The sequence below is a fragment of the Macrotis lagotis genome, chromosome X, assembly GCF_037893015.1.
Source record: "Macrotis lagotis isolate mMagLag1 chromosome X, bilby.v1.9.chrom.fasta, whole genome shotgun sequence".
NCBI classification, from domain to species: domain Eukaryota; kingdom Metazoa; phylum Chordata; class Mammalia; order Peramelemorphia; family Peramelidae; genus Macrotis; species Macrotis lagotis.
In genome coordinates, this window is record NC_133666.1 from 288,971,468 (window position 1) to 288,987,642 (window position 16,175).

The window sequence follows — 16,175 nt, forward strand, 5'->3', positions numbered from 1 at the left end:
TATGGAATAAAATATATGCATTTTTTTGGCACATTGACTAGTTTTGCAGAATTTTTTTCTTCCTCATTTTTTTCTTTATTATAAGGAGTGACTTTCTGAGAGAGGTGGAGAAGAATATAATGGGAAATGGAAGTGCTAAAAAAAAGACAGCAAAAAATAGTTGCTTTAACAAAATATTTCTTCCTTAATTCACTTTTCATTTCAGGAAAACTGATTTTCACTTGTTCCCTGTCCATAACATTCCATCTTCTATTTCCATACTTTTGGACGAATGGTCCCCTCCTCTTCCTTTAGGATATATTCCTTACATACAAAACCTCATTAAATAAGCAGTTTCTTCAGTAATAAAGATTTACCATACCAGAACTTTCTTTGCTGTCACTACTTCCTTTTATTTTAAATATAAAGGCAATGAGTGACAGAGTTGAAGTTTAGATTTAATGCTTTGGACACCAAATTCCATTTCCTCTTGGTATTATTTTGCATTACTTTGCATTTATTTACAATTCAGGAGTGGGGAACCTTTTTTCCTGCCAAAGGCCATTTGGATAACAACATTTTAGAGCCATACAAAATTATCAACTTAAAAATTAGCCTGTTACATTTGGTCAGACATTTAATTAATTCACTCTTAGAAACCTCCTAAATTTATTGAATTTCGAATCCTGCCTGAGGTTACTATGGTAACAACAGACCAAATAATGTCTCTGACCTTATTTAAGTGGGAGGTTCCCTGCCTTTCATATACATTCATAAATATTGTATCATCCCAATAAATGTAACAACTTAGAGAGTAAGGACTGTTTTGTCTTTGTACACCCAACACTAGCTCAATACTTTGTATACAGTGACAATCTTATTTGCTGACTGATGAAATTTTCTCAATAAACATATTTCTTTGCCTTTCAACTGAGCCCTCACTGCATAAGATAATCCTTTAATTTCTCTTTGTTTCTTAGAACATTAAGGACAAAAATTATTCCAAACACTTTTCCCTCAATTCTTCTACATTTTCCCTACCCCTATCCTAATGCTTATTCATATACTGAGAAAATTGAAGTCACATGCTCTTTTCCCCTTTGCTTAATGTTTTTTAGGTTTTTGCAATGGGGTTAAGTGGCTTGCCCACAGCCACACAGCTAGGTAATTATTAAGTGTCTGAGGCTGAATTTGAACTCAGGTACTCCTGACTCCAGGGCCAGTGCTCTATCCACTGTGCCACCTAACTACCCCTGCTTAATTTTAAAAACTTAATATCAACCTTCTACTTTTTCCTATTTTCCTCCAGTCTCTAATAATAAAGGAACCTTTCTCTTTGCCAATGTCACCACTTTTTTTAATGTGTGTGTGTGTGTGTGTGTGTGTGTGTGTGTGTGTGTAATTTATTTTTGCAACCACATGCAATGGTAGTTTTTAACCAATGATTTTTTACATTTTTACATTTCTCTCTCCCTCCCTTCCCTCCCTCCTCCCCCTAACACAAAGCAATCTGATATAGGCTCTAAATTTATAACCATGCTAAACATAGGTCCACATTGATCATGTTACAAGAAAAGAAACAGATTCAAATGGAAAAAAGAAAATATTAGAGAAAGAGAGAAAATGCTATAGTACATAAAACAGCTCCTAAAAATTGAAGATAATAAGTTTTGGTCTTCATTTAAACTCCACAGTTCCTTCTCTGTATATGGATTGGTATTTTCCATCACAAGTCTTAAAATTGTCTTTTGATTATTATCCTGCTGAGATGAGCAAATCCACTATGGTGGATCATCACCCCCATGTTGTTTTTAGTGTGTATAATGGTCTTCTGCTTCTGCTTATTTCACTCAATATCAATTCATGCAAGTCTTTCCAGGCTTTTCTGAAATCACATCCCTCAAGACATTTTTTTTAGGTTTTTTGCAAGGCAAATGGGGTTAAGTGGCTTGCCCAAGGCCACATAGCTAGGTAATTATTAAGTATTTGAGACCGGATTAGAACCCAGGTACTCCTGACTCCAGTGCCAGTGCTTTATCCGCTGCACCACATAGCCACCCCCTCTCAAGACTTTTTATAGAATAATAGTGTTCTATCACATACATATACCACGATTTTTTGATCATTCCCCAATTAATAAGCATCCCCTCAATTTCCAGTTATTTTCCCCTACAAAAAAGATCTGTTATGAATATTTTTTGCATGTGGGATTTTTACCTTTTTAATGGAGACAACCATTTCTAAAAGTGCTCTTTTATTACATCTCTCCCCACCTTCTTTAGCAGAAAGAATTAACAATTCTCTCTTACTCTCTAATTTTCAATTTTTTCCTTTGCCTACTAGCTCCTTCCCTCCCAAAACATTCCCAAATTTCTCCCATCTCTCTCAATAAACCTCTCTCATCATCATTCCCTTATCATTCCAATATCTCTGCTTCCATTTTTTAGCCAAAGTCCTAGAAAAAGAATAAAGACAAGATAACTTCCTTTCTTCTTATTCTTCAATCTTCCATATTTTGGTTTCTGGCCCCACTACTCAAGTTGAAATAGCTTTTTCCAAAACTACCAGTTATTTTCTTTATCAAAACTGATGATTTTTTCTTTTTTTCAATCCTCATCATTCTTGACTACAGTGCTACAATTGACACTTTGGCCACCATCTCTTCCAGGATCCTTTCTCTTTGCTAGGTTCTCATTTTTTTAATCAGTTTTTTAAGTCAGTTAACCCTCCTTTTCAGACTCCTTTATTGAATCATCATCAATATCAGTCCTTTTTACTGTGAAAGTTTCATAAGATTCTATGCACATTCCTCATCTCCATTTTCTTCTTCTTCTTTTATTGTTTAACTTATTGGTTCCCAAGTGTGTAATTTCAATATAAAGGGTGCACAGGGTGTGTGTGTGTGTGTGTGTGTGTGTGTGTGTGTGTGTGTGTGTGTGTGTGTGTGTATGCCCCTTTCCTTATGGAAAGAAGGAGGAGGGGCAGGGTAAAGATGTTCTCCATTGAGAGTAAAGGAGGGAGATTGTTGGGTGGCATGATTATAGTCTACGTGAGTCTGTGTAACCTAACTAGGAAGTATCCTATCTCTGATTCAGAGAACAGGGTGGAAAGAGAATCTAGTTGACAGAAGTCATTGCCCAGTCTTGTGATGTAGCTAATTGTTGGACTTGCAGTGGCCCACAGTAGTTTGAGAATTGGCCTTGGGTGCCAGTCCCCCTGGGCTCAGCCTAGATTCTCAGTTCCTGGTCAGAGGTGTACTGTGGCACGGGAATCTGGTCCAGAGGAGAGAAACTCCAGTGGCATATGACTGCGTCAGTTCAGGCTGGCTATTGTCTATACCAGTCTGGACAGGATATTTTCCTGGGGAGTAGCAAATGGCTGTAGACATGTCAAGTAGCAGGTTACACTTATTCTGAATTGTACAACTTAACATTGTAAGTGGACTGAGACTCATGTGAGTTGTAATGATGGTACTTGGATCCCTTGTCAGATTGCATTACAGTAAAGAAAATTGTGGTAATCATTGCATATCTGCCAAAGGCTGGACTTTTTATCTAGATTTATGGGCCTGATACCTGAGCACAGGATGGGAGTTGGGGCTATGGAACCCCAATTTATATCCTGATTAGATTTTAAGCTGTAGTGGAAAAATTACCAATTAGACAGTTAGGGTCCTGAACTTGCCACCTGGCTAAGCCTGAAAACAAGAGGGAGAGTTATTCAGCATAGAGTTGTATTAGATAATCTATTGGTTGGAGAAGGATTTTGTGGTAAATTGCTACTTAAAAGATAGATGACAATAGACAAGAAGTAAAAGAAATAAGCAGAGACATCCTCTGATAATGAGGAAGGAAAAATCTTGATAGAAGAAAAAGTAGGTAGTCATGTCAATAAAAAGGATTGTGATTTAAGAAAGAAATCAATAATAAGGTATGGAACTCAAATTCTTATTAAAAAAGAAAATGGGGAATTGTAAGGAATATGGAGGTGTTTGGGTTCCATAAGACTATAAAGGGAGAATTGTTAATTTACATTACAAAGACAGGGGTCTACCTGTATTGTTGCTTATGGGTAGGTCCTTAAGTTAAGACAAAAGATTTGACCTCAATCTGATCAAAACTAAGATTAGGTCAGGTCAGTCCCACCTAGTTCTGAGTTAAACTAGGGTCCAAGTCCTTCTCCTTTGCACAAGCTTAAGGAGGTAACTGTTCTTGTTCATTAGCATAATGAGCAGGGCGGGGTCAAATATATCCATTAGATTTGTGATCCCAGTCAATGATTGGTATAAAGGGTCAGGATCAAAGCCTTTCAAAATGCATATAACACCTAGTAGTTCTGGATTTCAGTGCCCCTTTCCCTTTGAGAGAGGTATGCCATTTATTAAGATGTCTTAATAAAAAAAATCCATTTTAATCACTCTGAACTAAGTATTCATGAGTCATTTAAAATATAAACCTTTCCTGACTTCCCTTCCTCTCTTATTATCTTGCATTTAACTACTTTTCATTTTTCACATTTATTCTCTTTGTATATATTAATATTTTTTGTTCCTCAGATAAAATGTAATCATTTTGAAAGTGAGGGTATTTTTTCATCCTTTGTATTCTTTGTTTAGAATGGAATACGCATTTAATAAATATTTGACAAGTTGGCTGATTGATAGCAGGTTTTCTATTTTATTCATAAATGTTGGTTTAGTGGTTTCCCTACCCACCTCTGACTCTTAGAATTCTTATGGGGTTTTTTAATAACTCATGTACCACCTACACTTGAAATACTTTCCCTGAGCCCCTTCTTGCTAATTCTTTTTCCTCTAAGTTTTCTTTCATTTACTATGTATTTTTGTTGTGACTTCCAATATGTGAATATATTGTCTATTCCATTAAAATAAAAGCAACATGAATCTAAAAACTGTTTTTTGCTTTTCTTTGTATACTCAGCATAGGTCCTGGACCATAGTAGGGCTTAATGGATAATTGTTAATTGATTGTTTTATGTTTTGTGGAGCCTAACATGGAGCAGAGGACTCAAGATTTAGGAGAGGGTGATCAACAAAGTTTAGGCAACAATGCCTGAGAGGAAAGGAAGAAGAAAAGGAGGTCATAGTTTTTCCAGTAGCCTAGTCTGGGAGCACATGGTTCTTCCTCAGAGAGAGAGAGGTCATCCTGACAGGGGGAAAGAAGGAAGAGAAGAAAGTTCTCTTCCCTCCCACACTTAAATACATTTGCATAGTGGGTTGGACAAAGTTAGTTCTTGGGGAGTGATTTAAGACCTGGCTCCAGGACCAAGATAGTCTACATTGGTCTTTCATATCCCAAAGTGTGTGACCTTAAAGTCCAACATGTCATTTCTTGTGGAAGATGATTTTTGCACCTACTTAAGCTTGACTCATCAGTGGAAGCATGGTCAAGGACAGATTGAAAGACAAGATAGAGCTTACAAGGACAGGATTTTAACAGTGCAAAAGATTGCAAAATTTGTTTCCAATTGCAATATTTCCTACGTTCATAATTCCCTGCTTCAAGATGAAAGTATTCTCAACTTCTGAGGTGGAGCCAAGATGGTTACTCAAAGGTAGGAACCTCCCTAGCTATCAATAAATGAAGCCTCTAAATAGACCCTAAAGCTACAGAACCCCCAAAACAAGATTAAAACAAGTTATCAGTTCAAAATATCATAGGAAAACTCCAGTAAAGATCTGTTCCCATTGATAAAAGGGGATCCCAGCTTTGATGGGATAATCAGAAAGCCAGAAGGAGGCTCTTAGCCACAGCCCAACTCACATCTAGGCTCAACAAGCCAGTTGTACAACCAGCCAACAGAGAAGGTCACAACTCAGTAGAAAAAATTGGAGCCCAGGAAGCAGATGGATCTGGATTAGGCTACCCTAACACAGCAAAGAAACCACTAGCAAATGAAACATAGGCAACACCCTAGGCAAGCAGCAAGCCAGGGACCAGATCCCACACCCAGCACAAAAATCTTGGGATTCTACACATGTCCCCAGGAGCACTGCTCAAATATAAAAATGATATTCTGAGAGGGATGATTAAAAATAATGTCATCTCAGAAGAAGAAAGCAGTGACTAAATGCTTACATGTGAAGTCTTAAAGAGGTTTATGAATTGGTCTCAAATTTAAAAAAAACCTCTTGGAAGAACTCTAAAATGATTTAAAAAAAACCAAAGAATAGAGGAAGAAGAAAAACTGAAAAAGAATGAATATCATATAGGAGAATTATGAAAAATTGCCTGAAGAAAACACCACCTTTAAATGTAAAATTGACCAAATGCAAAAAGAATATTTCACCTTTAAAAGTAAAAATGACTAACTGGAAATGGAAAGCAATTTATCAATAAAATTAAAATTAGAAAAGGAAATACAAAAGCTAACTAAAGAAAAACCCTACAAATTAGAATAAGACAAATGGGAACTGATGACTCTATGAGACACCAAGATTCCATCAAACAAAACCAAAAAATCTGAAAAAAAATAGAAGAAACTGAAAAACACCTCTAAGGAAAAATGACTAATGTGAAAAATGGATCCAGGGGAGATAATTTATGTATTTGTGTACCTAAATCCACAATCAGAAATGGAGCCTGGGCAATATCTTTCAGGAAATTTTCATGGAAATCTTAGAACAAGAAGACAAAATGGTCCTTGGAAGAATTCACCCTCTCCTTGAAAGAAACCCCAAAATAAAAACTCCAAGGACTATAGTCAAATTTCAGACTTTTCAGTTAAAAAAAAAATACTGCAAGCAAACAAAAAGAAGCAATTTAAATACCAGGGAGTCACAGTCAGTATTACACAGGATTTATCACCTTCAAAATTTAAGGATTGGAAAGTATAGAATATAATCATTTGGAAGTCAAAATTGGGATAGTTAAAAGGATGGTACTTGGAAAGATAGTGTGGGCATAAATTGATTATAATTTGAAGATGTATTTGTGTCTTGAGAATTGTATTTCTAATGGGACAGTTAAGGAGAGAGTACTTGGTCAGAGAGTATTGGTTTGAAGTGAATATGATGTAATGAATTTTATAAAGCAATCAACCAATCACTCCTTGAAAATTATACTTCTATCAGGAAAGAAAATGAATATACTTTGAAAGAGGATATGGGTACAAGACAGATAAAAAACAATTAAGACATGAAAAAGGATTATACAAGGAGAAGGCCTTAGAGGATAATACCACATGAGACACAAAACGATATATTATACTAAAAGGAAAGAAGGGTGAGTGTAAACACTGAATAAATCTTACTCTCAACAGATTTGACTCAAAGAAGGAATAACATACATGCTCAATTGGGTTTAGAAATTTATCCTATCCTACAGAGAAATAGGGGGCTAAGGGGAAAGAAAGGAGAAGGTGAGCCTGAGGCTGATAAAAGTGAAAGGGGAAGTAAAATTAAAGGTAAAGTTAAAGTTTAAAAAACAGGTAACGTAAAAGGAGAAAGAGAGAAGAATAGGGAAGAGGGTTCATAGAAGGAAAGATAGACTGAGAGATGCAACAATTAGAAGCAATGCATTGGTGAGGTGGGATAAAGGGAAAGGAGAGAAAAATCAAAAGAAGGGGAAGGTAGAATGTAAGGAAATAAAGAATTAAGCATCTTAACTATGAATGTGAATGGGATGAACTCTTTTATAAGACAGAAACAGATAGCAGAATGGATAAAAACATCTGACAATATGTTATTTGCAAGAAACAACTTTGAAGCAGAGGGATATACACAGTAAAAAGGTAAAAAACTAAGCAGAATAGGGGGAAGCTTGGTGGCACAGTGGATAGAGCACTGGCCCTGGAGTTAGGAGGACCTGAAGTCAAATCCTGCCTCATACACTTAATAATTGCCTATCTGTATGACCTTGGGCAGGTCATTTAACAACATTGCCTTAAATAAATAAAAAAAACTTTACAAAAGATGAGCAGAATATATTATGCTTCAACTGAAGTAATTAAAAAAGATATAACAATCCTGAACTCTCAGACAAAGAGCAAAATAGATTTAATTAAAAGGGATAAGGCTAACTATAGAGGTATTTGTAAAAATTTGTGAAATACTCCTTATAATGCCCTTCATTTGGTGAATGGTTGAAGAAGTTATGGTATATGAATGTTATAGAGTACTATTGTTCTTTAAGAAATCATGAGCAGGGCAGCAAGGTAGCACAGTGGATAGAGTACTGGCCCTGGAGTCAGGAGGACCTGAGTTCAAATGCGACCTCAGACACTTAATAATTGCCTAGTTGTGTAACTTTGGGCATTGACTGAAATAAATAAAATAAAATAAAATAAATGTACAAAAAAAAAGAAAGAAAGAAAGAAATCATGAGCAGCCTGACTACAGAAAAGCATGGGAAGACTTGCATGTCCTGATGCTGAGTGAATTGAGTAGAACCAAGGGAACATTGCAACATTGAGAAATGATGAACTATGATGAAAGCAACTTGAAAGGATAATTCTAAGAGACCTATTAAGGGGGAAAAAAAACATCCACATCCAGAGAAGAAACTATAGATTCTGAATGCAGATTAGAGCACACTATATTCTTTTTTCTTTTTTTTCTTTTTAGGTTTTTTTTTTTTTTGCAAGGCAGGCCATACAAGTAGATAATTATTAAGTGTTTGAGGCAGGATTTGAACTCAGGTACTCCTGACTCCAGTGCCAGTGTTCTATCCACTGTGCCACTTAGCCACCGCTATATTCACTTTTTAAAACTTCTTTTATGGTTTTTCTTTCTTTCTCATGATCCCCCCCCCCCGCTTAAATATAGTTCTTCTTTCGCAGCATGATTAATATGGACACATATTAGTTAAACACAATTGTAATTGTACAACCTATATCAGATTATTTGCTGCCATGGGAAGGGGGGAAGAGAATGGAGGGTGGTAAAAAAAAATGTGGATTACAAATAGTGGTATTCCTGCACTGAGAACCCAGTTTTCCAAGTGTTAGTCATTCCCCTAAAACTTATGAGCCAGCCTTGAGAAAGTAAATGGCCCATGGACCATATGAATAGTTACACTGGAGATTTATACCAGATACATTTCATATACTGGTTGCATAGGAGATATCTTATTATAGAAGAGGCTTTAAGGCTATATTTTGCTCTATTTTTTTGTTGATAATCATAAAACCCAATAAAATCTGATCTTTCTTTTAAGAAGTATAGATTACTCTAAAAAAATTATATGTGAAATTTTGCCTGTTCTTATCATGTATTGTCATCAAGAATGCCTTTGATATATAAAAAAGTCTAATAAAGTTTGTATAGTTCATATATATATATATATATATATATATATATATATGGGGAGAGAGAGAGAGAGAGAGAGGTCATTTTATATATGTGATGTGCATATACTTACACATATACAAACATCACTTTTTCTTTCTTCCCTCCTGCTATATAGGAGCATGCCAGCTTCACATTGAGCCTGAAACTGTAGATATGCCTTATCTTTTAAAAAAATTTATTTATTTAAGCCAATGAGATTAAATGACTTGCCCAAGATCACACAGTTAGGAAATTATTAAGTTTCTGTGGATGGATTTGAATTTTGGTCCTGCTGACTCCAGGGCCACTGCTCTATCCACTGTACAAGCTCACTGTCCAGATATGCCTCATTTTGAAACAACAAAGTGTGTGGTGGTGATAATACATGACAAGCATGGAGAATTGACATTTCTTTAAGAAATGAGAGGGCTACAGGAGGATAGGATCAACACCATGACCAGCCTCATGACTAATAACCATTCTTAATTCATTGAGGTGCTGATGTCTAATGGAATAAAAAAACACAATTGAGATATGATGTCTACATAGATTTTTCTGTGAACAGCATAAAGTATATCAAGCACATAACAAATTGGATGACTTCATTTGATGTTAACACATTTCTACATCCATCATTTATGAAAATCAGGAAAGAATAGTTAGAAAATAACAGAAATACGTTTAAGCTCCGGTAAATCTTGCAATAGCAGAAGCTACCAAACTGGCATCTGACTATGCAGAAAATTAATTGGAATTATTTTTTAAAACTGTAGAATCACAAAGTGGCTATGCATCATCCACCAGTATTTTTATATCACTCAACAAAATTCAGACCAAAAAAAAAAAATGAGGAGTGAATCAGAACAAGTGTTCCAAATGTTTCTTTAGGATAAGAGGTTTTTGGAAGGACATAGCAAATATGATTTACATACTAATTGCATCATGGAATTGGATTAGTACATATATGAGACTTGTCAAGATGTCAGAAAGTGCAACATCTGCCAGAGCATTGCCATTCATGGTCAGCCCCGTGAAAACTCTGAAATTAAAATGTGCTTCATTTGTATTGTAGCATTTCAAATCTCAGTCTTAGTCATATTGTCCTTATAATAAAATTTGACCTCAGAAATATAAGATGTAGTTCAGTCAGATTTCCATTTGTCATTCAGTACCCCAAGAACACCTAGAAGAGCCTCATCTTCAGGCACAAAATGATTAAAAAGTTCAGTTTTGGGGCTCAGGATTTTCTGTACCTGAATTACTTATTAAGATATATTCAAAGGGATTAAATGAACTAAATGATCCTGTTTTGAACCAGTAAATCCATTTTAATAGCTTTTTTTAAAAAATTAATTAGCATTGTTTATTTGTATTATTTACCAAAAATCTGAGTAAAATGATGTTAATAAAAAAAAAAGAGTTGACTTTAGGAGAGGGGTTTTGAACAGGTGAGGAGAGATTCTGTTGTAGTATTTTCCCAGACACTACACATCTATGAAGGACTTCGGTTTGAGGTCACTCCCATAGTTATTTTTCTCTAAATGAGCCTTTTGTGAACCAATCATTTCAGATTGTTTTGTTGAACTGTATTCTATTATCCTAAAACTGTTCATCTACTATTGAAGTAGAAAGGGATTCACATTACTAAGAACAAGTTTGCTCATCAGTAAAGAGAGAATTCATATCATCATGATGGTAGACCCTTTGAAATGTTAAACCACTGATCACTGAGATATTTCTCAGTTAGTGGTTAACCTGCTAGCTTCTCTGTACTTTAGAGTCTGGATCTAAGATTTTCAAGACTTTCTAACTTGGAAGAAATTGCAGAGATTATATTTCTCTGGTATTAACTGTGAGGACATCATTCAATCTCACATTGAGGCATTGGACTGATCTTTTTAATGGAGAAATATAATTATATATGTAATCCTGTGTTTTAATATACTATATTAAGGATATAGAAATGAGCTTTACAGATATGTGAAAATCAGTCAGTCAACAAACATTTAAGTGTTTACTATATACCAAATTACTTCCACTCAATTCTTCCCCCCCCCAACTTTATTGAAATAAAAGAGCAGTGAAATTACTCAAAAGCATAAAAGAAACTTGAAGGAATTTAGGTGTAGGATCAAAGTCAGGGTGGATTCTTTCTATTAGCTCAACAGGGTATGCCCAGCTTCCAACTGATTTCCAACAAACAGGCAATATTTTCTTTGTATTGAATTTTGGTCTTGACATTCCAATGATAGCACTGGACTCCTCTTTGAGGGTGATAGTCTTACCAGTCAAGATTTTCTTCTTTCTTTTTTTCCATAAAAATATCAACTCTTAGTGTTATTTATTGGTTCCATAGTTTTCTTACTTTCAATGTTATCAGTCTATCCTTTGATTTTCAGAATTTCTAAAGCAGTATTTAATTGGAAATTTAAAATTTGTTCTTCTTAGTTGCATGTCCATGTTATTGATATCTTCTCTCTTTATTTCCTTCATGTAATCAATTAGAGATATAAAATTTCTGCTAATTACTGTTTAGGCTGCATTCCACAAGTTTTGGTATATTGACTCATTATTTCCATTGTCTTGGATGAAATTACTGATTATTTTAATAATTTCTTGTTTGATCCACTAATTCTTTAAAATTAGATAATTTAGCTTCTAATTAATTTTAGTCCATCTTTTGATGGCTCTTTATTACACATGATTTTTTATTGCATCATTATCTGAAAAAGAATGCATTTAATATTTCTATCTTTCTGAATTTGACTTGAAGTCTTTATTCACTAATATGTGATCAGTTTTGTGTAGGTACCAAATACAATTGAAAATTTAATCTTTTTATACCCATTCAGTTTTCTCCATATGATTTCATTTCTAAATTTTATAAAATTCTATTCACCTCCTTAACATCATTCTTATTTACTTTGTGATTTGATTTATCTAATTCTGGGTGAAGAAGGCTGAAGTCTCCCACTAATACAATTTTGGTGTCTATGTCTTCCTTTAACTTGTTTAATTTCTACTTTGAGATTCTGGATGCTAGAGGGCAGAGTCAAGATGGCAGCAGTAGAACAGCCTCTCTTAGGCACTCTCTACAAAATATCTCAAGAAATTTAAAATTATGACTCTAACTAAATTTTCGAGAGACAGAACCCGCAGAAAGATCCAGTGAGGCAATTTCCCAACCCAAGGTAACCTGGAAAATTGTAGTAAAGCTCTATTCCATGCAGTTGGAGGGGCAGAGCCCTAGCAAAGGAGCTTCCTGGAGCAGCCCCAGGTTGCCTGGTTCCTGGGAAACCTAGCTCCTAGAAGCAGAAGCAGTCTCCTGACCTGCCACCCCAGGGAGCACCAGGGAGGGAGACCTCTGCCAGAGAAAGCATGATGCTCAGGACAGCATGATCCTCCTCAGCATGGCCATGGCCCTCAGCACAGCCCAGATTCCAGGAAACAGAAGCAGGCCAGTGGAGACACCCAGCAGGAGCCACCTGGCAGCTGCTCCCTGATTACTCAGCCCACAGAAGGTAAGGGAGTAGATGGAGACTGCCAAGGTCTGTCCTCTGTCCCTGGGAGAAGTCTCTGGCCCTTGACCACATTCATACCCTGGTCACAGTCTGGGGCCCAGAGGGGTGAGCTTGTGACCATTTAGCAGACCAGGAATGCAATCAGAGCCTCACATACTGAGGTCCTTGTAGGGGTGTCCCAATAATACTCAAAAGCTCAGGAAGCAACCCAAAACCAGGCACAGGCTGGGGAAATGAATAAACAGAAAAAAAAGGACCCTGACCATAGACAATTACTTTGGTCCCATGGTGGACCAAAATACACAATCTGAAGATGGGAAAGTCTAAGCTTCTGAATCTAAACTCCAGGAAATATAGAAGTTGGGCCCAGGCTATGACAGAGCTCAAAAAGATTTTGAAAATCAAGTAAGGGAGGTAGAAGAAAAATTGGGAAAAGAAATGAGAGAGATGCAGGGGAAAACATGAAAATGAAGTCAGCAGCTTAGTCAGAGAGATCAGAAAAATGCTGAATAAAATAGCATATTAAAAACAGCTTAAGTCAAAAAGTTTTGAGGAGAAAAAATGCTTTAAAAATGACCAGAAATGACCAGAGTTGAACAGAAAGTTTGCTCTTCAAGTACAGGACTCAGGTGAAGCATAGAGTGGATGAGAAAGGTAAATTATGAGAAACTTAATGATGATGAACTGCATGTATTCCTGCATAGAAAGATGATACTGATAATACTCATATGAACCTTCTCATTTAAATTTAATGGAACAGATAGAAGGAGCTTTTATAGATAAGGTAGAGAATTGCATTTGAAGATATAATATATTGTAAAAATGGAGTCAATGGGTGAAAGAGAAATGTACTGGGAGTAAGAGAAAGGAGAGGTAGAATAAGCTAAGCTATCTCCTGTAAAAGATATTTCATGTAGCTTTTGCAATGGTATGGAAGGGGGGGGGGAAGGCAAGGGGGAATGAGGGAGCCTTCACTGTCCCTGGAAATGACTCAGAGAGGAAACAGCATGCACACTCAATAGGATATAGGCCTCTAGAAGAAAAAGGAGATAAGGGAGACAAGGAGAGGGGAGGGAGGATGTGGGTGATAGAGGAGAGGGTAGATCACAGGAGAGGAGAGTCAGATATAATGCATTTTCTTTTTTACTTTTTACAAGGTAGTGGGATTGGGTGGCCTGTCCAGGACCACCGGGCTGGGTGGGTCACTGGGGGTAGGATGTAGACTCTGGGCCTCTTGGCCCCAGGGACAGTACTTGGTCTGCTGTGTCACTCAGCTACCCCACAGCACATTTTTTTAAGGTTTTTGCAAGGCAAACGGTTAAGTGGCTTGCCCAAAGCCACGCAGCTAGGTAATTATTAATTGTCTGAGACCGTATTTGAACCCAGGTGCTCCTGACTCCAGGGCTGGTGTTTTATCCACTAAGCCACCTAGCCATACCCCCACAGCACATTTTTGAAGAGAGACAGAGTGAAATGAAAGAGAAAATATAATAGATGATAGTGGTGAGGAATGGATGAAGGGAATTACCATCACCAAGAGCAACTGTGGAAAAATATGGAAGTAACTACTATGATGGAATTATGAAAAAGAAGTTGATCCATTGAGACAGAGCTGATGGTTTCAGAACATAGACTGAAATGCCTTTTTTCTCTTTCTTTCATTTTATTTCTCATGAGGTTTTATTTTTTTGTGGGGTGGGGGATATTATGTTTAATCTTAAACAAGAATATTTTATTAATGTTTAAATAAATTAAATAAAATTTTACAAAAAAGAAAAAGAAGAATCTGGATGCTATGCCACTTCGTGCATCTATGTTTAGTATTGATATTACTTCATTGTCTATGGTATCTTTTATGAAGCTATAGTTTCCTTCCTTTTCCCTTTTAATCAGATCTATTTTTGCTTATGCTTTATCTGAGATCAGGATTGCTACCCCTGCTTTTTTTTACTTCATTTGAAGCATACTATATTCTGCTTCAGTCTTCTACCTTTATTCAGTTTATATCTCTCTGCTTTAAATATGCTTCTCATAAACAGAATAGGGGCGATTTTGGTTTTTAATCTACTCTGCTATCCACTGCTCTTTCATGAGAGAGTTCATTCCATTCACATTTATAGTTATGATTACTAATTCTGCATTATCCTCCATCCTATTCCCCCCCAATTTGTCCTTTCTTTCTCATTTCATCTTATCCATCTTCATCAATGTTTTTCTGACCACCACCTCCCTCAATTTGCCCTCTCTTCAATCAGCACCCCATCCCTTTTATTTCTCCTTTTTTCCTCCTACTTTTACTCTTCCTTCTGGGAGATCTTTCTTACTTTTCCCCTTTCTCATCCTAATTCCCTATATTGTAAGATAAATTGCTAACTCAACTGAGTATGTTATTCCCTCTTTGAATCAAATCCAACGTAAGTAAAATTCAAGCAATTCGTACCCCATTCCTTCCTTCCCTCAAATGTTGATTGTACCTCTTCATGTCATGTAATTTACCCTTTTCTACCTCCTCTTTTTTTCCCCCAGTACAGTCTTTTTTCCCTACTCCATTTAATTTTTATATCATCAAATCAAAATAAACTTATTCCCACAATCTCTGTCTAAATATATTTCTTCCAATAGAGATACAGGTTTTTTTAGGTTTTTGCAAGGGAAATGGGGTTAAGTGGCTTGCTCAAGGCCACACAGCTAGATTTGAACCCAGGTACTCCTGACTCCAGGGCCAGTGCTTTATCCACCGCACCACCTAGCTGCCTGAGTTACAGTTTTTAAGAGTTCTAAGTATCATCTACCCATGTAAAGATATAAACAGCTTAATATTATTGAATGATGCTTTTTTAATTTCCCATCTACATTTTCATGTATCTCTTAAGTCTTTTGTTTGAAGATTGAATTTTCTATTAAGCTCTGTTCTTTTGATCAAAAAAAGTTTGAAAAAAGTTTTCTCCCTGAAAGAATATGCTCAATTTTGCTGGATGATTGAATCTTGGTTGTAATTGAAACTCCTTTGTCCTGTGGAATATTATTTCTAGGCCCCTTGATCCGTTAATATTGATACTGCCAAGTGCTGTATAATACTGCCTATGGTCCCTTGGTATTTGAATTGTTTCTTCCTGGCTGACTGCTGTATTTTCTCCCTGATCTGATAATTCTGGAATTTGGTTGCAAAATTCCTTGGCATTTTCATTTTGAGTTCCATTTCAGGAGCTTATCAGTGAAGTCTTTCAATGACTATTTTACCCTCTGGTTCTAGAACACCAGGACAATTTTCCTTGATGATTTCTTGAAAAATGTTGTTCATACTTTTTTTTGAATATGGCTTTCAAGTAATCCAATCATTCTTAAATTATTTCTCTAGATCGATTTTCCTAGTCAGTTGTGTTTTT

The 16,175-nt window shown here is 36.1% G+C and overlaps 1 long non-coding RNA gene and 1 pseudogene across 1 annotated transcript in view; both read left to right on the forward strand.

Annotated features, from left to right (window-relative positions):
- LOC141502267 (uncharacterized) overlaps positions 1–16,175 on the forward strand; it is a 97,378-nt gene that overhangs the window by 66,367 nt on the left and 14,836 nt on the right. The gene's annotated exons all lie outside the window — the stretch shown is intronic.
- Positions 9,722–10,483, forward strand: LOC141498169 (non-structural maintenance of chromosomes element 1 homolog; annotated as a pseudogene).